The sequence below is a fragment of the Lycorma delicatula genome, chromosome 13 (assembly GCF_047948215.1).
Source record: "Lycorma delicatula isolate Av1 chromosome 13, ASM4794821v1, whole genome shotgun sequence".
Classification (NCBI taxonomy): Eukaryota; Metazoa; Arthropoda; class Insecta; order Hemiptera; family Fulgoridae; genus Lycorma; species Lycorma delicatula.
In genome coordinates this window covers 47,235,242-47,256,231 of record NC_134467.1, presented here as the reverse complement: position 1 = coordinate 47,256,231, position 20,990 = coordinate 47,235,242, and the positions used below count along the sequence as shown (strand labels likewise).

Genomic DNA, 20,990 nt, shown 5'->3' with positions numbered 1-20,990 from the left:
GTAATTCTGCGCTCGATGGAACTTTCCCTTCACAATGGCGTTTATTATGCACTTACTTATTGCTAACTCCATTGCAATGTCCGCGCCGAACATTTCGACAAATTTGAGCAGTTCCTGTAGCTGATGTTCAGTCCCTCAATAAATCTTTTAACTCGTCCATATAGAAACGGTGTGTCCGTTTGTTATCTCCTGCTCACAATTTTATATTGCAACCGTATCTTGCCTCCTTTAGCATGCTTGAGAGCGGGATGATAACAATATTAACAATTATTAATATTTATTTATATATAAAGAAAAAAAATGGTTATATATATATATATATATATATATATATATAACCATTTTCTTTCTTTTTTAATAAATTATCGTAAAATAAAACGTAAAGCAAATTCTTGTTGATGCAAAATATCTTGTAATTCCAATTTTTCTAACTATCGCCGGGCGCAGCCGCCCGGCGCACTACCATTGGTCTGCTCTGCGCCAATAGCAGCTAAAATAAAAATGTGAACACGTACATCGATTTTTTTAAATATTATTTTATTGTTGTAGCCGGTCAGGGCACGCTTCAATCAACCTTCTAGCCAGACGGCTCTGCTTCCTGGACCCTTAACCGTTCGTATCCTCATATTTGTGAAATTATCAAGTATTTTACAGAAATATTTTATGAAAAGAAATATCGGAACATTTATATGCTTTTATTTTTTAATAGGCTTAAGGAGTAATTAGATAAAAAATTTAATAGTTAATACAAATGTAATATTTAACCATAACAGACTGTGGTAATTGCCGGTACAGCTGCTGCTATTGGCGCAGAGTAGACCACGTCGTGCGCTGGCCGGATGCGCGCCAAGGAATCTTTCCTGCTAAATAAATAATCCGTTTTTTTTTAACGCTGAATATTATCTAATAATCCTTTTATTAATAAGATTAAATAAATAAAATTAATAAGTAAAAATACAAATAAAAATAATAAACGCTTAGAAATTATACTAAATAATCTGTAAATTAATTGACAACGGTCTGCATCTAACAAGAGAGAGTCAGCTGAGGCGTAGTCGCCGTGAAAAACCGCCCGGCGCAACACTATTGGTCTATTCTGCGCCAACAGCAGCTAAAATAAAAATGTGAACGCACATCAAATAAACAAACACAAGCACCATCGTTTTTTTTTATGAGAAACCAAAGATGATCAACGTAATTTTACGTGGGGCATTTCAAGCAGCAAGCTATTCAGTTTATATGCACCGTTTTCAATTTAAGATGATGTTTTTAGCGGAAGAAAAATACAAGTATACACCTGACCGCCACGAGACGTATAATAACGAATCGTGATTTTCCGATACTGATCGGTACATTCCGGTGTTTCTTACCTAAGCTAATAGGACGGACACAGATGACAGGCAGACACACATACAAATGCCCGTTAGTAGAGTAGGATAATTTTAAATCTTGTGCTTTTTTTGTTAAAAAATTCTTTTTTATGTTTCCTTAAGAGCGGAATCTAAAATTAGACCGATTTTTTTTATCTATTTATATACTTTACCGTTACTATACCAAAATATATAGCTATAGCCGAGAGAGTAAAACTTATAGGGTCATGAGTCGGTTATTTCCTTGTACTTCTGTTACCGCTGCCGAACAATGAATTCTTTTTGAAGGATGAGAAAAAACGTTTTGGTTTGGTTTTTAAAAATTAAATATATTACTGCAAAATTATTCTTTGACATTAAAATAATATATCGTACGATTAGCGATGAAAATAAACCGTCCACCACATAGTCGCGGAATGTCCAAACAGGGCCAACGGAGTAAACTTCGATTACTTTTGGATGGCAAAAGAGGCTGCAGTTGATTATGTTTTAAAACTGAAAGTGTGTTTGTAATTTCAGGATTTACTTTAGTCTAACCTGGACAATTACAGTTTTTTATTATTTTTTTAAAAATAATTTATATGGTTTTTATACATCTCTATCTAAATTTTTTTTATCTATCTTAATATAGATTGTGAAATCAAGTAAGTGTGCCACACGATAAATAAATAAATAAAAATAATGAAAATTATATCAAATCTGTAACCGCATCTTATCTGTTTCTGTTATTTATTATGCATTTTTTATCTTTTTCCCCTTAGATTCCCGTTATATAAAAAGATAGGATTACTGAATATTTGTATTTAATTGATAAAAGCCAGCGGTAGAACATCATTTAGATTTTTTTAATAATGAAGGAAAAAATTATTAGCATCTTAACTTTTCTAGTATTATTTTATGTCGTTAATATTTCGCTGGCTGATGCTGAATATTACTATGATAATATGGAAAGAAATCAAATATTTAGTAAGTTATTTAACGATATTCATCTAATTATTATATAATTTATAAAACATTTTACTTAAATGTATTAGATGATTTCATTTCTTTATTGTGAAATTTAAATTTGTCAACTATATTTTCGAAAACAATGAAAATAAAATAATGTTGGTTTATTTTTTTTAAACTTATTTACGAAAACGAATAACATTTTTTAAATAAAAAATAATGTTTGTTACGTAACTAGATATGCTATTTTTTATTTTTATTTTTTTTTTTTTTTATTTTAAGGCCGCAAAGGACCACTTTAGTCAGAATAATTCAAGTCGTTTTTGCCGATCTTTTGGCCTTTAAGTTCTTAGCTTTTACTTTCTTCCAATATTTAGTAATTCTTAATGATCTTGCCTCTTCTGAATAAACCCTTTTTGTATAATTAAAACTTCTTATTTTAAAGTCGGTATTCGGATCTTTAATAACAAATTGTAATTTTTCTGATCTATTAAGTAAATCTTCGTAAGTCAAATTTAATTCTTGCACGTCTTATTTAATTTCTTCGATCCATAATGGCGGATTTTTTAAGACCAAAATCGATCGATAATTCTCTTAGTAATCCTATCCTGCGGTAATCTTAACGAGTGTGCGCAGAAAGAAATTCGCTTCTTTTTCGTAGTATCGATTAAGGATTCCAAGTTTTCGTACAGAAATTTATTAGGCGATAATCTGCACTGATTTTCATGTTCATATTTTTTGTTATGCAGGTTCTAAGAATCCTGCGTTCGACTTTAAGCAAAGGTTCGGTCCTATTTTTCTGATTTAATCTAAATAAAGTCTCGCTCGCGTAAGTAATTACCGGTTTAACCGCAGTTTTGTAACGTCTAATTTTAGTGTTAATCGAGAGCGATTATTTGTTGAGAGTATTTTTTGGTTACTTCTAGCACTTTAAATAATTTATTAAGTCTTTCGGTCCGATTTTGTTTTTCGTTACGATTACAAGTAATGATCTCTCCAAGATATTTAAATTTTTCTACAAGTTCTACTTTGTTTCCGTTAATATTCCCAGAATTAATCTATAGCCATATCTAATTGATCTATAGCCATCATTTTTGTCTTTTCGTAAGAAATTTTATTCGCAAGTTCTTCTATACTTGTTATTTGTATTCTGGCTTCTGCGATCCTATTAGCTAATAAAGCTAAGTCGTCGGCAAATCCTAGGCATGCTATATGCCAATCCTACATATGCTATTTATTAATAAATAATTCCTCGAAAACTTAAGTGTGAATGAACATATTTTTTTCCATAATTTTTTATATAAAAATATCTGTTGTGGACACCACAAGACTTTCTCATACGCCTATTAAATTACATACACACTTTTGTTTTAAATCAAAAGTACATTAGATTTTATTTCATTAATACACGTTCGGATATTGTTTCATATTTCTTTTTGTTGTTGTTACTACTGAATTATTATTTACTGCAAAACTGTTTTACACTCAGAGGTTAATAATTATGAGGTTATATAATGATTAATAAATCAATACATTTAAATTAAAAAAAAAAGTTAAAAAAAGTGGGTTGAAGTCGGTTTCGAATAGATCTGCCTTCCCCTTTTAAGATCCAAATATTTCATTAATTAATATTTTATTTGAATATAACTGTGGAACCGATGAAAATAAGTACCGCTTATGATATATCGCTGAAAAGCTCTCGATGAGAGCTTATTACTGCGGTTAAGAAAAAAGTCCACAGATTTTGATTTTTGGCTTTTTTGGATACTTTTAATTGAGTCGATTGCAACGAAAAGGGGAGGTGCACAACTAGATGGTACAACAGTCCTAAACCCAAATTTTTAACATCCTACGGCTAATCGTTTTTTGAGTTGCACGAGATATATATACGTATGTACAGACGTCACGCCGAAACTAGTAAAAAAGGATAGTCAAAATGGGTATATTTCCGTTGAATTAAGAAAGCCGAAATTTTTCACGATCACAATATTTCCTTTACTTCATACAAGGAAGTAAAAAAAAAAACCACTGATGGTTTTATAATAAATGATTTCCCGAAACCTTCGTATGAAATAAACGTTTATCATCATTTTTTATATAAAACAGTTTGATAAACCAGAAATTTTTGTAAAAATATTTCAATTAGAAAAAAAAAGTATATCGATAATTGATAAATAGATGTAAACGTCTAAAAGTAAAACTTTTTTACCGATCACCGTGGTGGAGTGGTATCATCCCAACCTTTCATCCGTAGGGTACTAGGTACAAATCCAATGTAACGGATATATTCTTTTGAAAAGTTGATAAGATAGGAAAGTGAAATATTTATTTCAATTCAAACATCATAGTAGACAAGAAGAGTAACTAAAAAAAAAATTTATAGACATGAAGTGATCTTTAAAACAAATATTTATGCGAACTTGTAGCGAATTGAGACAACGGTTCAAGTAGTCATTTTCTTGCAATATTTATTGAATATCGAAAACACAATATCTAAAACATGATTTTAATACAGTGTTTATTTCCCAGTATTGTGTTTTTTTCTACCGTCATAGAAATTTAATAATTAGTTTGTTAAAACGAACATGCAATGATTTTCATTTTTAATTTAAGAAAAAAAAAATTTTTGTCTTCAGTCATTTGACTGGTTTGATGCAGCTACCCAAGATTTCCTATCTAGTGCTAGTCGTTTCATTTCGGTATACCCTTTACATCATACATCCTAAACAACTTTTTTTACTAATTCGAAACGTTGCCTGCCTGTACAATGTTTCCCTTCTACCTGTCCCTCCAATATTAAAGCGACTATTCCAGGATGCCTTAATATGTGGCCTATAAATCTGTCACTTCTTTTAATTATATTTTTCCATATGCTTGTTTCTTCATCAATTTTCCGCAACATCTCTTCATTTGTCACTTTATCCACCCATCTGATTTTTTAAATTTTCCTATAGTACCGCATTTCAAAAGCTTTTAATCTTTTCGTCTGAGGTACTCAGATCGTCCAAGTTTCTCTTCCATATAAAGCGACGCTCCAAACATATACTTTCAAAACTCTTTTCCTGACGTTTAATTAATTTTTAATGTAAACAAACTATATTTCTGAATGAAAGCTCGTTTCGCCAGTGCTATTCGGTATTTTATATCGTTCTTGCTTCGTCCATCTTTAGTAATTCTCTTCCCCAAATAATGAAATTCTTCTACCTCTTTTCCCTTCCTATTTTTATTTCAGTGGTCTATCTTCACTATTTCTACTACATTTCATTACTTTTGTTTTGGTCTTGTTTATTTTCACGATATAGTTCTTACGTAGGACTTCATCCGTGCCGTTCGTTGTTTCCTCTAAATCTTTTTTACTCTCGGCTAGAATTACTATATCATCAGCAAATGGTAGCATCTTTATCTTTTCACCTTCTACTGTTACTCCGGATCTAAATTGTTCTTCATCATCATTAACTGCTAGTTCTACGTAAAAAGTAACGGGAAAAGGGAACATCCTTGTCGGACTCCCTTTTTTATTACGGATTTTTTCTTATATTCTTCAATTATTACTGTTGCTGTTTGGTTCCTGTACATGTTAGCAATTGTTCTTCTATCTATGTATTTGAACCGTAATTTTTTAAAAATGCTGAATATTTTATTCCAGTCTACGTTATCGAATGCCTTTTCTAGGTTTATAAACACCAAATATGTTGGTTTGTTTTTTTTTTAATTTTCCTTCCACCATTAATCTGAGCGTTGAATTGCTTCCCTTGTCCCTATACTCTTCCTGAAACCAAATCGGTTTTCTCCTAACACTTCGTCCACTCCTCTCAATTTTTCTGTATAGAATCCTAGTTAAGATTTTTCATGTACGACTCGTTAATGGAATTGTTCTGTATTTTTCACATTTATTTGCTCCTGCTTTCTTTGGTATCATGACTATAACACTCTTTTTGAAGTCTGACGGAACTTCCCCTTTTCCGTAAATATTACATACTATCTTGTATAATATATCCATCGCCGCCTCACTTACACCTTCCTCACTTCCTCACGTAAACCGTCGCAAAGCTTAAAAAAAAAGGAAACCCAAATATAGTTTTTAGATATTTATCTGAAGAGTATTTATAAGCCCCACTCTAGTGAATACCTCGTTTAGTATAGTCGGAAATCGGGAATAATATTCGCCATCATTTTTGATAATTCTTTTAGAAAAAAGATTATTTTTGCAATAAATATGGGCTTTGCTAAAAAACTGCTATGTTTAACGAATTTTTGGCCTTTCTGCAGTAACTAATCGACACAATTCAACGTTTATGAGCTTAAATTATAGGTACTGCAAATGTTCACATTTCATGCAGAACGTTTTCTTCTATGAAGTTTACCCCTTGGCCTACAAAATTGAAAACCCGATTTTCACCAAATTTGAACGACCACCATTTTGTTCAGTTAGCAAAAATTTTGTCTATTCGCATATAAACAAGTTATATTTACTTTAATCTAATAGTCGATGTACTTTTAATTTTTAGTAACAATACCGATCTCCGTGGCGGAGTGATTGCGTCTCAGACTTTCATCCGGTGGTCCCGGGTTCGAATCCAAATCAGGCATGGCATTTTTCATACTCTATAAATTTCCATCGACCTAATAGCAGTTGTAGCTCAAAACAAAGACCCAGAGACACCACGATATATACATATAAATTGGAGTGTAGAAGTATAGAATTTAGCATATATAAGCATTATTACGAGTGTTATTGGAGAAAATTTCGAACAATTGTTTTTACAGTTGAAGTGTTTCTTTATTACGTTAATTCTTATTCAATTTTATTCACTTTGTGGGAATGCACATCTGACAATTTATGGCAGAACTCATTTTAATTGGAAGGTACCTGCAATGTATTAATATAGAAAGAATATCTAGATAAAACAATTAATTTATCAAATTTATACGCCTAATAAATTAATGGTTTGTTTTTTTTTTTTAAAAACATACTTTGTTAAAAAGTAACTGAACTTTTATTTCTTATACATATTTATATATTTAAAAAATGCGTATGAGTACGATCTAAACATTATATAGAGTACGAGAAAAAAAACGTAAATGATCACCATTCGAACCAGAGACCTGCATATGAAAGGGTAAAACGATATCATTATATAACTGAAGTAAGCAAGAAATTTAAAAGCGTTTGAGAAATTTTACTGAAGAGTTACATTATAATAAAGAAAATATATAACAATTTTTTGTACACAATACGAAGTAGAAATATAAATTTCTTATTATTTAAGTTATGATATAAAACTAATGACAACGATTTTAATTATTTTTATTTCCAGATAAAAGAGTTCGTAGATTTCCTATAGGCAGATATGGATTTGGTGGTGGTATATTTAGTTCTGGAGCGGTTGGCGGTGGGTTATCCAGACCAATTAAATTATAAAATTACCCACTGCACCACGACATTGAATGTGAATATCATTCCATTAATGTCATCATGTATAATCCAACACTTAAAAGTGACTTTTATTTCAAAACATTTCTATATAAACAATTAATATGTATACATTAATAAATAAAAGTAAATCTTTGTTTCATTTTTTCCGATTTTGTCCTTTTTAATTTCCCTCTAAACGCGTAATTACCTGTGGTACATTACTCGTAAAAATGTAGAAAGCTTTAAGGAATAGATGCGCAGTATTTTCGTTATTAACTCACCGTGTTGGTCTAGTGGTGAACGCGTCTTCGTAAATCAGCTGATTTCAAAGTCGAGAGTTTTAAGGTTCAAATCTTAGTAACGGCAGTTAATTTTGCTAGATCTTGGATAGCGATGTTCTTTGGTGGTTGGGTTTCAATTAACCACACATCACAGGAATTGTCGAACTAAGTCTGTACAAGACTACACTTCATTTACACTCCTACATATCATCCTCTGAAGTATTATCTGAACGGTAATTCCCGGAAGTTAAACAGGAAAAAGAAAAATAATTTTTTTAATAAATTTTGTCTTTATTAAAAAAATTTTAATTTAAATGTCAGAAAAGGATTTTTGAAAGTATATGTTTATATGGAAGTGAAACATGGACGATCGGACTACCTAAGAAGAAAAGATTAGAAGCTTTTGAAATGCGGTGCTATAGGAGAATGTTAAAAATCAGACGGGTGGATAAAGTGACAAATGAAGAGATGTTGCGGCAAATTGATGAAGAAAGAAGCGTTTGGAAAAATATAGTTAAAATAAGAGACAGACTTATAGGCCACATATTTAGGCATCCTGGAATAGTCGCTTTAATATTGGAGGGACATGTAAATGGGAAAAATTGGGCAAGCAGGTAACGTTTGGAATATGTAAAAGAAATTGTTAGGGATGTAGAATGTAGGGGGTATACCGAAATGAAACGACTAGCAATAGATAGGGATCTTGGAGAGCTGCATCAAACCAGTCAAATGACTGAAGTCTGGTTTTCAAAAAAAAAATAAAACAAAACTTTTACTGTAAATTTCAAAACGCGAGAACACATAACACGCTCATATAAGTTTATGCTTTCACAAAAAGACGTGTTAACAAAAATGTAAGTCAGTTCTTTAGGAATTTGGAAATATTATTACAATTATTATTAAATTTTTTGTTATCAATTTGCGAATTAACTTTTCGTATTTATATCCAACATTTATATCCTACCCTAGTAAACGGCATTTGCATGTATCCCTGTGTGTGCGTCCACGTTTACTTAGCACCGGAATGTACCTTTCACTAGCGGAAAATCCTGATTCATTAGTACGTCTCGTGGTGGTCAAGTGTATACTTGTCAAATCTTAGTAAAGGCATTTGGTTTTATACGGATTTGAAACTAGATTAAGGATACCGGTGTTCTTTGATGGTTGGGTTTCAATTAACTACACATCTCAGGAACGTCGACTTTTTCCTTTCTTTTTCTTGTATAGCCTCCGGCAATTACCGTTCAGATAATACTTCAGAGGATGATACGTATGAGTGTAAATGAAGTGTAGTCTTGTACAGACTTAGTTCGACCATTCCTGAGATGTGTGCTTAATTGTAACCAAGCCACCAAAGAACACCGGTATCCACGATCGAATATTCATATCCGTGTAAAAATAACTGATTTTACTAGGACTTGTACGATGGAACTATCGACTACCAAATTAGCTGATTTGGGAAGACGCGTTCACCGTTTGATCAACCCGGTGGGTTCAGGAACGTCGACTAGAGACCGTACAATACTACGGTTGATTTAATTCATATATATCATCCTCATTCACACTCTAAAGTAATCCTGACGATGGTTCCGGAGGCTAAACAGAAAAGAAAAAATTTTGTCGTTATTATTAACTATACAATGGTGAGGATTGGGTGCCGGTATACGTCATAAGTAGTAGAACCCCGTCCAACATTTCAATAATCTATCCCGACTCTGCGCCTCGATTTAGTTTTTAAACATATACAAACCCATATGTATGACTATAAAATTGATTCTCTGAAATACTGTCGTTTGATTATTATTATCACAACGAAAAACGTTTCCCTTGTTCCTGTTACAAAACTGATTTATAAAAAGTTGGCAAAGTACTGCAAGGACTTTCTCGGCGACTTTGTCGGCGACGAAACCAAAAACAAAAGAAAAAAGCAGATTATAAATTTTTGAAAAGTCAGGAATAAATATTAAGAAAAACTTTTCTAAAAATATTCATATATAATTTAAAAGAAATAAATTTGCTTAAATAATTTTTTTTCTAAAACAAACACTCCGTTTAATAAAGCCTATAATACGAAAAAGAAAATTTTCAGAATAATTACTTTTCTTTTATTTTAGGGACTACAGTTTAAAACGTAGATTCTACGTACATTCGATAACGTAGACTGAAATAAAATGTTCAGCATTTAAAAAATTTAGGGTTCAAATACCGAGATAGAAGAACAATTGCTATCATGTACAGGAACCAAACAGTAACAGTAATAATTGAAGAACATAAGAAAGAAGCCGTAATAAGAAAAGAATCCGACAAGGATGTTCCCTATCCCCGTTACTTTTTAATCGTTACATGGAACTAGCGGTTAATGATGTTAAAGAAGTACAAGGTGAAAAGATAAAGATGCTACGATTTGCTGATGATATAGTAATTCTAGCCGAGAGTAAAAAGGATTTAGACGGAATAACGAACGGCATAGATGAAGTCCTACGCAAGAACTATCGCGTGAAAATAAACAAGAATAAAACAGAAGTAATGAAATGTAGTAGAAACAACGAAGATGGACCACTGAATGTGAAAATAGGAGGAGAAAAGATTACGGAAGTAGAAGAATTTTGTTATTTGGGAAGTAGAATTACTAAAGATGGACGAAGCAGGAGCGATATATAATGCCGAATAGCACAAGCTAAACGAGCCTTCAATCAGAAATATAATTTGTTTACTTCAAAAATTAATTTAAATATCAGGAAAAGAGTTTTGAAAGTATACGTTTGGAGCGTCGCTTTATATGGAAGTGAAACTAGGTCGATCGGAGTATCTGAGAAGAAAAGATTACAAGCTTTTGAAATGCGGTGCTATAGGAGAATGTTAAAAACCAGATGGGTGGATAAAGTGACAAATGAAGAGGTATTGCGGCAAATGGATGAAGAAAGAAGCGTTTGGAAAAATATAGTTAAAAGAGGAGACAGACTTATAGGCCACATACTAAGGCATCCTGGAATAGTCGCTTTAATATTGGAAGGACAGGTAGAAGGGAAAAATTGTGTAGGCAGGCCACGTTTGGAATATGTAAAACAAATTGTTAGGGATGTAGGATGTAGAGGGTATACTGAAATGAAACGACTAGCACTAGATAGGGAATCTTGGAGAGCTGCATCAAACCAGTCAAATGATTGAAGACAAAAAAAAAAGTTTAAAAAAATTTGTTTAAAAATGTTTTTCAAAAAATATTTGAAAAACATTTAAATTAAAGGAAGACAGAGCAAAATACAAAAAAATCACATTTCAATTTTATAAAGTAGGGTTATTTTTTGAAAAAAAGTTTTTTTTATTAATTAAATTTTTTTTTAACTAATTTTTTTATGTCTCCTTAAGAACACAAACCTAAAAATAGACCAATTTTTTTTAGGGTATTTTTAACCGATGTATTTACTTTACAGCTGCGCTTAACGACGCACTGCTGCGTACAATAGCTGTATTGCTGAAGGATAGTATATCGGTATATAGCAATGAAATTAAAAATTAAAAAACATATATATATATTTGTGTGTGTGTGTGTGTGTGTGTGTGTGTGATTCACGAACAATGTAACATTGATCTACATTGACCAATGTAACAATAATGTAACTACTTATCGACTTAAATAAATGAATAAATATCATGTTCCATTTTTTTTAACTAACGGTTGATTCAAAAAGAACTTCAAAACTTTAAAAGCATAGTAAGAATTTATTGAGATAACTTACTGATTCGGTTGAAATCTCATTTCATAGAAAAACACTTTAAGTTTGTCACCCAACATTCACTTTGGTTAGATACGGCTTCCATTTTTAATACGACGTACATCACCCTGAAGATGTCATTCCAGACTCTACCCAGCGAGTCGGGTGTTACCTCTGCAGCTTCGGCGTTAATTCTAAGTGTTAGCTCAACAAGATCGGCAGGCAAAGGTGGTACGTAAATCCGATTTTTAAATAGATGCCGCTAGAAATAAATTAGCGTAGTCTATTCTAGAGAACGAGGTGGGCATGCGATTGGATTTTCACGACCGATCCATCGAGTATCGAAAAAATCTCGGATTTCTAAACGGTACTGGAGTGCTGCCCCGTCTTGTTTGTTGATAATCTAATCTAATAGAGAATAACGTCTTCCACCTAGATCATCATCGTCTAACTGAGAAAATTGTGAAGCTCGTCCAGATAACGGATCCCGCTTACCGTCTCCTCCTAGAAGAAAAACAGACCGTTTTGTCTGGATGAACAACCTGTGTCAACGCAGAATTGGTGCCAAGAGTAAATTGTACGCCTACTAGGAGGCTTTCTACCGAACTAAAATTACATTGAACTGCAATTGCTGACTGCAAATCGTAAAACCAAAATACTCAGCAAGCAGCGCACGTCCCGGACCATTATCAATGACAGCGCTAGTGGCCGAATAATGAACTACGGGAGTCAAAAATTGATGTGTTTTGCTATAAAAAAATAAGATTTCATCCGATTCTATAAGTCATCTAACTAAATTTTTAAATACTTTTAAATTTGTCAAGTTCTTTTTGAATCACCCGTAAATCTTCATAGGTAAGGAGTGTAAATTTAATATTATTTATTTCTAATATTTAAATGACGTAACGCTTAAAATACATCGTAAATATTTAACTGTTTATTATACAAGAAAATTATCTTTAAATTTATTTTTATTTTCACCTGTAGAATTTCTATATAAACTGTTTTAAACAGTCGCTTTGTTTGAATATTTTAATTAATTTTCTTAAAAGTTTTTTTATACGTTTTTGTACTTCTGGTTTTAAATGGAATTTTATATTATTTAAACGAATTTTTAATTTTTTTTTATTACATAAAATCTCTATAATAATTATAAAAGTTGTTTAAATAAGCCCCGGTATATTTTAAAGAGTATAAAACTCATTTTTTTGACTGGAAAATAACACCGAACATAGAGGTACCAGAACAGAAATTTGTAGCGCATCTATAAAACATCTATATCATCCTGCTTTAATAACTCCCTAACTATTAGTCTCAGAGACGTAAATGCGGTGTCATTTGATAACTTACACGGTCGGCTCGCCGATACAAATTTGAGTTTACGTCATTGGGGAGCGGGCTGACGGGGAGGGAGCACAGCCCAGTCGGCCAAAAGTGGCGTTCTCACTCATTTACATTCAATGTAACTCACGAATTAAGACACGATAGCGTGGTGATTCGTGTGTTTGTGTTTAAAGTTTGTCGGGATAGATCGATTTAAGTAATAATCAGTGGACATTGTACGATATTTATGTGTAAAAAATTTAAATAAACGTGCCAAATAGTATAAAAATTCATTCAATATGTCAGCCGGAAATATAAATTTCGCATTCGTTGTAAAGGAGAGGTTATGAGCTACGCACAGGTACCCCAATGTCCGGTGCCAAGTGAGGGATACTGTTTCGACAGCGTCGCAAAGATGACTTCGCGCGCTTATTGAACTACACCGACGGCGCTAGCAACTCTACCTCTGCTTATTATGCCGTATGTTTCTTACTTCACATATCACAGACCGGTTTTGAACAAAATTGTCGTCGAATATTAGTCGAAATAAATATCATGTACCGTTTAGGATTTGTTTTATGTTAAAATTAAATTTAGTACGTATTCGATATCTCGATTTTATTTCAATCCGATACACTAAAAGCGACTCGCTGACATACAGACCGGACAATTTATTTGTAGAGTCGGTCAAATGAATGAACTAAAATTTTCCACTGGAGACTTTCAGTTTTGTTAAAAAAAATACGCTGGTGGCTCTCCAATTTAACCCTACATAAAGGTTGGTAGGTGTGTAGCGCGGAACCCACCGGGTTGGTCTAGTGGTTAACGCGTCTTCTCAAATCAGCCGATTTGGAAGTCGAGAGTTACAGCGTTCAAGTCCTAGTGAAGCCAGTTATTTTTTACATGGATTGAATACTAGATCGTGGATACCGGTGTTCTTTGGTCGTTGGGTTTCAATTGAACTGAGAATGTACAAGACTACACTCATACATATCATCCTCATTCATCCTCTGAAGAATTATCTAAACGGTAGTTACCGGAGGCTAAACAGGAAAAAGAAAGAATAAAAAGGTGTGTAGCGCGGAGGAACTTAATCCAAGATCTGTAACGTTCCACGTTAAACCAACGGCCGTGCGCCGCGACACATCCCTCCCGATTTTTTTTTAATAATAATAAAATTTTTGTTGTAATATTAAATATTATGTAAAAGGTTAAATATGAAATACTATACAATCCAAATGATAATCTTTGGCAAATGTCCAATCTTTTATTAAAAATTTCGATTACATTCTCACGTAACTTTTCTTAAGTCGATTTCTTAAATACAACGGCGAAACTTTGTTCTTCAATCTAACCATGGTAGTCAGTTTTGAAATTTAAAATGAAAAATTCCATTCCCTGAAAATTTGGTCTAAAATAATCGAATAGTTTTACATGATGCGTAACAAGAGCACACCGTCATGTTGGAATCATATATTTCCTCGTTTTCCATTTCTGACAAAATAAAAATTCTCAAGCGTAATGAAAAGCATTACCGTAACAACAGTTTCAAAATCCGGACCCTAAATTTTTAACCGTGTCAATTTTTGTGGATATATGAAATGCGTGTGAACTATTCTTGCGTTTCCACTACCCTAAATTCGACAATTTTATTTATTCTCAAAGCTAAAGTGGAAACGAGTTTCTGATTATTTTGCATTGAAATTAACCATCTACCTTTTTTTACGTACCAAGTCCCGAAAAATGAACTCGTTTTATCGATATTGTTTTCCAGGAAGAAAATAATGCGTCGATGGAATCTTGTATGCATCAAACAGAAGGTCTTTCGTCGAAAATTCGTTGTTCTGTAGCCCGTAAAATGTTTAATTATTGTGATCGATAGCGTATATTTATCGATTTTAGAATTAATCGTTACGCTTACATCGACTGCAACGATGTTTTGTAAGACCACCCGAATGATAACGCATACGCGGTGTATAAATTTTGATGGAATACAAATTTTTAAGTTTTTTAATCATTTCTTCAACAGTTATCGAAATTAGGCATTATGTCTAACGAAATGAAAACATGTTTCCATCAAAACTCTGAATTTTTCTAACGGGTTTTTACAGTATATAATTATTGCTCTAACGCATAACGTGGCATTTCTAATATACATTAAGTCTCCCTAAGTCATTTATTAATTATGCCGACTTAAAATTTTGTAGTTCGGAAATTGCGCGTAATTTCAACTACCGTTTCTTACTGAGACAACTTTTATACACGTCGTTAATGAATATAATAATAATTAATATCGTATTTACAGCCTTATATATTATACTTTACTCAAGTCTGTTTCGATATTTGAAATTTACTTTTTTGTTAAATTCTGTTTTATTTTTGTAAACGTCTTTTTTCTCTTGAAATTTTTGTTTTGTTTGTACTTATTATTAAAATTTTAATCTGGTAAATCAAGTCTTACGTTCGTATTTATTTTCTCTGGATTTTATTCGTACCGTTTATCTTGGGATAAAATTCGTTATAACTTTGATTTAAAACTGTTGTGTACATAATATACATTTAAAAAAATTATTTTGTACCAAATATAAATTTTTCCTTATACCCCAGAATTTTTTGAAAATACTAAAAATTAAAATTCTTGGAACGATTGGTTTTCAATTTTTCAGGTCAGATTTCAAATAAGACAATTAAATATACCCTTAATTTGGGTCCCAACAATTATAAGAACGGTTTAATTTTACTGAAGGCTGGATGATAACGCTTATCCATATTGCGGAGAGCTGGATGACGTGGAACACGTTGTCTTCCACTGTTTACATTTGGAACACTAGAAGCATAATTACAGACATCTGGGTCCTTTCACACTAGAGAATATAATAGAGAAGATGCTTTACAACGAGGAAAAATGGGATTCCAACTCTCGTATAGTCACCCGTATTATTAGGAGTAACGAGTGAGATGCGAGGACAGAATAGCCTGAGAAAGTCCTAAATATTCTAGCCGATAGATGAAAATTAAACCGTTTAGCGCGGGGGGGGAATGACAGCCTCCTGCGGAGCCGTAGTTCGTTCGCGCTTGCGAGGATGGGCTACGCCGATGATCCACGAGGACTCTCGAACCCCTGAGCCAGAAGGGTTGAGAGTGCTTCATTGTTGCCCTGCCAAGGTTTGGAGAAGTAGTGAGATAAAGGAATTAGTCTGTAGGGTGCAGGTGTACGTACGTTCTTAACATATAGCGGAACCTGTGCGAGTCCGACACTGCCCCGTTTATGGGGCGTGCGTAAATGGCACTTCGTCTATTCAATAAAAAAAAAAGTTACGGAAGGCGCAGATACCTTTTGCCAGCTGACACGCGCTGTTAAACCTATGCTTATATGAATATATGTTTATATTAATCTATTTTACAAGTATACTTTTACCAGGAGAATAAGAATTCTTCTTTTCTTTCGTCGATTTAAGAGCTTTTCAACGATTTATCATAAACGGTACTTATTTTCATCGGTTCCAGAGTTATAGCTCAATAAATTTTAATTAATGAAATATTTGGATCTTACAAGGTGAAGACACATCGGTTCGAATCAGACATATCCTTTTTTTAACTCTTTTTTTTAAATTTAAATATATTGATTTATTAATAATTATTAACCTATGGTTGTAAAAAAATTTCGATAAATAATAATTCAATAATAACAATAAAAAAATTAAAACATATCAAAATTATTAAGGAAATAAATTTTTTTGTACTTTTAAACATGTGTATATGTAACTTAATAGGCGTACAAGGAAGTCATGTGGTTTCCACAGCAGAATCGGTTTAGTTCCGTTTTAATTTTTATTAGTGATAGTCGAGAAAGTCAATGGAGGACTTTGTCAGCAATCTATAAGTAAATTTTTGTAACAGGAAAAAGGGAATTTTCTTTCCTTCTTAGAATAATCAAGTATCGGTATTTCAGAGGATTATATAGGATTTGGTTATATATACAATATTAATTTTTAAGTTTTAATCTCAGTCGGGACGAAGGATCTGGGATGGATGGATTGCTGAATTATTTGACGGATTTCTTGCTACTTACAACTTCCTACAGCGGCACACAATCTCCACCATTGTATTGTTAGCATTAACGAAAATACTGCGCACCTATTTTCTTTACCCGTTGTAAATTTTGATGAGTAATATACCCGCAGATTAATATGAGTTCATAGGGAAATTATACGGAAAAAAATTAAACCAAAATTTAAATTTATTTATTAATGTAATCACATTGTTTGATTATGTAGAAACGTTTTGAAGTAAAACTCATTTTGAGAAACGTTGTACTATACGGGGATGCATTTATAGAATAATATTCAAGGATATACATCTGACGTAAATAAATCCGGTGGACTTCGTTCTTATGCGATACTATCACCACTTGTTCCAACCAATAAACCTCCATACGGATGTTTGGGCCATTTCAATACAAATCTACGACCTCTTTCATCTGAAAATAAAAATAATTAAAATTGCTACACTTTCACAGTTTTATATCGTAACTTAAAAAATAAAAAAAAATTATTTCGAATTTCTATCATCACCTTGTATTAAAAATTATTATAATATATTTTCTTTATCGTCGTGAACTCTTCAGTAAAATTCTTCAAACACTTTTAAATTTCTTGCTTACTTCCGCGGCATAATGATAGCGTTTTAACTATTCATCTCCAACGTCCCTGGTTCAAATTATGATCATTTACGTTTTCTATCGTACTCTATAAACGTTTTACTCCATTCTCATAAGCACAAACCTATTTTTTAAATAAACAAATATATATGTATAAAGGTTAAGTGAATTTTTAAAAAAGTAGTTTTTTTTTAAATGAAACTTTATTATACATATAAATTATACAGAATGATTTTTATTCCTGTTACCCGATGTTTAATATCTGGTAATTTTTCTCTAAGAAAGGGAAATTTTGTTTTGTGACACGAAATCGGTAGCGCTAAAAAAACTAAAAAGGTTGCTGGGGGTCAACCGGTATAGATACGGCAGTGTGAGTCGATTCTCTTTGAGTTGTGTAAACTTTTGTGCCGTTTCCGGTCGTGTTGCGAAAAGAATCTCTTTTACCGTAGAACAACGAGTTTTCATTCTTGAACGATATTTTGATACGAAATCGTATGCAGATGTAAAAAAATCATTTCAAATTAAATTTGTTGGTGTTCCTGCGCCAGAAAAAAATGTCAATTTCTAGGCTAGCAAACCAGTTTGGAGAGACAGGTAGTGTTTGCGACAGAAAACGTAGCGGTCGACCGACTGGCTTGACAGATGACGTTTTACAGAATTTGAAAATAAGATCGCTCAATTCTCCACGGAAAAATTTACGAAAACTTTCCACGCAGTCGGTTTGTCGTATTCGATTGTTCAGAAAAATTGAAATCGTATCCGAATCGCGTACGACTAATTCAAGAGCTTCAGCCTCCAGATTTAAACAGGCGATTGCAATATTGCCGTCGGTTTAGGTCTCTCGTAAACGACAACGGAATCGAATTTTTAAACATAATGTTCTTTAGGGATAAAGCTCTGATCCATCTCGACGGTTATATGAACGGTCAAAACTGTCGAATTTGGGCGGTTGAAAATCCTAACGCTTTACAAGACAAATCTTTGCATCCTGAAAAAATTGGTGCGTGGTGTGCGATATCTCGTCATCGTATAGTCGGACCCGTATTCTTCGAACAGACAGTAAACGGTGAAGTATACAGGAATATTGTGCGCTAATTTGTGTCCCTCCTGGAACCTCAAGAACGGTATTGCCGGTTTCAGCAAGACGGTGCTACGTGCCACACGTCTCGAGAATCCGTGGATTTTCGCCAAGAGTTCTTTGACGATCGAATAATAAGCGGGGGCTAATGGCCTCCAAGTTTCCTAGACCTCACATCTCCTGATTGCTTTTTGCGGGGCTATATTAAATCCGAGGCCTTCAAAAACAATCCTCACACTATTAATAAACTTAAAGTAAATATTACAGACTTAATCAAGAATATTTCCGATGCGACTGTTAAAAAGATTTCTGCTAATATGCTGAAAAGAGTCCGTGCGTTTATAACCGCAAGGGGTGGTCATTTTGAGCATATTCTTTAACGATTATATAAGTAATAGCTTTTTATTAAATCTCTTTTGTAAGTAACAAATACATTTTTTTATTCCACCTAAATTTGCCGTCTTAAATTACATTTAAAATTGGGTAAAAGGACTATAATTGTACTATACAATTTTTTATACAGATATCGTTTCTAAGTTAATACAGTTGTACCTTCCAATTAAAATTAGCACAAGACTCTTTGAAATAATATTAGATATTCTAACAGAGCGGGCAAAATTGAATAATATTACTTAAAAAACAAAGGCTTCAACAAAAAAAAAAAACAATTCTTAGAAACCATACTGGTCTAGAATTAAGATCCTATAATTATAATGCTCTCATACATGCCAAGTACTATACTCTATTAGGTAGATTTCATTACAAACTACATATTGTAATGGGTAACATGATTCGACTTCCGAAAAATTTCTACATATCTTCGCGTTTCCCATCCCCCAGACCCCAAAACCATCGTCAGTTCAGAAGTTTATATATACATTTATGTATATATATATTACACTTTCTTGTGGACAAGATAACCGCTGTAATTTTGCGCCAATCACTTTCAAATCGATACATAAAATAAAACAACCCAAAATTTTAGTCGAGTTCGTTAATGAGCAAAATCGGACCTGGAGATGGAAATGAAAGTGCTTTATCGAAAAAATAAAATATCGCTATAACTTTCTTATTAAGTAAAATATCGAGCTCGTTTAAAGTTCCTACTATTCTTTATATAAGGGCCTATAATTTATCTAAATAAAGTGTTTTGATATCACCAACCCGTTGACCCAAGAAGTGCAAAAAATGGGGTTTCGAAGACAAAAAAGTCATTCCTCCCTTAATAGGTGCAGCATAGAATCGGTTTAAAGAGGTCGTTAGTTCTCTAAATATTACGTAAAACATTTATCTGAAACAATGTTTGATATGACCAACCCTACGGTAAAGGATGACCAAAATATTGCTGGAATTGTAAGAAGATGAGGCTTATCGTAGTTAAACATGTGAAACTTTTTTCACGTGCAACCGTTGTCGTATTGAGTAAATTTGAAGTTTTTCTTTACTTTAAGGTGGAAATCTTTTTTATTCCCTACTTACCATCGGTGAAATCTACCTCCGCCTTCCGGAGTGCCGAAAGGGATTTTTATATACTCGTACACTAGCTGCAGGGCGTGCCTACGGTACACCTCCGCAGCTAGGCCTTCCGGGCGGGTTGCCCTGGCGGGGGGCGTCTCGGAATGGGATTATTAGGGTCCAAAATTGATTACCTCTTGGGTAAAAATATTTTTATTTTTTTTTTAATGATGAAAATTTATATAACGAAAGTTAAATTAGAAATTTAACTCTAGGACATAGATACTAACAAATCGGGATTTTCCGCTAGTGATCGGTACATTCCGGTGTCTACTTTTTGGTTATAGTTCATTATTTTATGAAGAAAAACGATCGCATAAGTAAATAAAATATATGTAAAATAAATGTTAAAACACCATTCTTAAATTAAATGCCGAGGTTCTTAGATTCAATGCCGAGACGACCTACTCAGCCGAAAAGGATGTTTTTTCATTTTAAGGTAAAACAAATTAACATTTTTCTCTCAGCCGTGGAGGTCGGCTTTTAAATTTTAAATGCCAAAACAATAAATATTTTTGCATTTAAAATCGTTAAAATAATAAACAAAAATCGTTCCTGATGATTATATATTTACGAAACTAGTTGAAAAATTTAAATTCAAGAATAAACAATTAAAATTTAATAAAATTACTTACAATAAACTTTAGAAAAATTTAACATAAATAATTTAATATTAAAATTATAGA

At 32.7% G+C, this 20,990-nt stretch overlaps 1 protein-coding gene and 1 long non-coding RNA gene across 9 annotated transcripts in view; one reads left to right on the top strand and one right to left on the bottom strand.

Moving 5' to 3' along the window:
* LOC142333864 (uncharacterized) overlaps window positions 1-20,990 on the bottom strand; it is a 782,720-nt gene that overhangs the window by 307,924 nt on the left and 453,806 nt on the right. The gene's annotated exons all lie outside the window — the stretch shown is intronic.
* On the top strand, window positions 2,193-7,897 carry LOC142334023 (uncharacterized). Its single transcript, XR_012758760.1, has 2 exons — window positions 2,193-2,336; window positions 7,637-7,897. It is a non-coding gene; the product is annotated as an uncharacterized LOC142334023 (long non-coding RNA).